This window comes from Mandrillus leucophaeus, unplaced genomic scaffold (assembly GCF_000951045.1).
Source record: "Mandrillus leucophaeus isolate KB7577 unplaced genomic scaffold, Mleu.le_1.0 Scaffold130, whole genome shotgun sequence".
Classification (NCBI taxonomy): Eukaryota; Metazoa; Chordata; class Mammalia; order Primates; family Cercopithecidae; genus Mandrillus; species Mandrillus leucophaeus.
This window is the reverse complement of record NW_012101255.1, coordinates 4,079,074-4,079,915: the sequence shown is the minus strand read 5'-3', so window position 1 is coordinate 4,079,915 and position 842 is coordinate 4,079,074. Positions and strand designations below refer to the sequence as shown.

Genomic DNA, 842 nt, shown 5'->3' with positions numbered 1-842 from the left:
TGACACTGATTTCCTTTTCACCTCAAAATAACCATTTAAACACTCTTCGACATACAGAGTATGACACCATTTATGTAAAACTTAAAAAAAAAAAACCAGAAAACAATGTAGAATATTGCTTATGGATACATACACTAAAGGCAGTAAGAGGTATAAAAGTCTGTGTGATGGACACACACCAGTTTCTGAATAGTGGCTACCACTGGGGACAGAAGGGAAAAGAAATGAGATTTCAGTGGTGGGGGGGATGGATTCAAATATTAATTGTAATATTTTATTTATTAAAAAATAAGGTTAAATGAAAATACGGCAAATCTGGGTAGTGGGTACATGGGTAATTCACATTATTCTTTGTACTTCTCTGTATTTCAAATACTTTAACAACTTGAAACCTCCATTACTTATTATTTCAGCTTCTGTTTGTTTTTATCTCTATCTTTAATAATGTTCATAATTGTATTTGTTCGTTTGCCAGATGTCTCTGCAAGGGCAGAAGAAAAGGCATAGGAAATACAGAATTGCCTTTTTTATCTGATTTTAAAACTACTTCTGCTCATGAAGATATTTCTGGCTAAATTCTCTTTCCTTTTTGCTCCTTTGTTTTAATTACTTTTTAAATTGTGAAATTATTTTAAACTCACATAGAAGACACAGCAAGAGTACAGAGAGTTCCCATGTACCCTTCACCAGCTTCCCCAGTGATAACATCTTACATAGCCATAGTGCAATTAACAAAACCAGAAACCTGACATTGTAGAATACTAATTACTAAACTATAGATCTTATTCACATTTCACCCTGAACATCATCTTTTTTTTTTTTTTTTTTTTTTTTTTTTTTTT

General features: G+C 31.6%; 1 protein-coding gene across 1 annotated transcript in view; it reads right to left on the bottom strand.

The window, feature by feature from the left end:
• WWTR1 (WW domain containing transcription regulator 1) overlaps positions 1–842 on the bottom strand; it is a 63,689-nt gene that overhangs the window by 10,692 nt on the left and 52,155 nt on the right. The window lies entirely within an intron of this gene.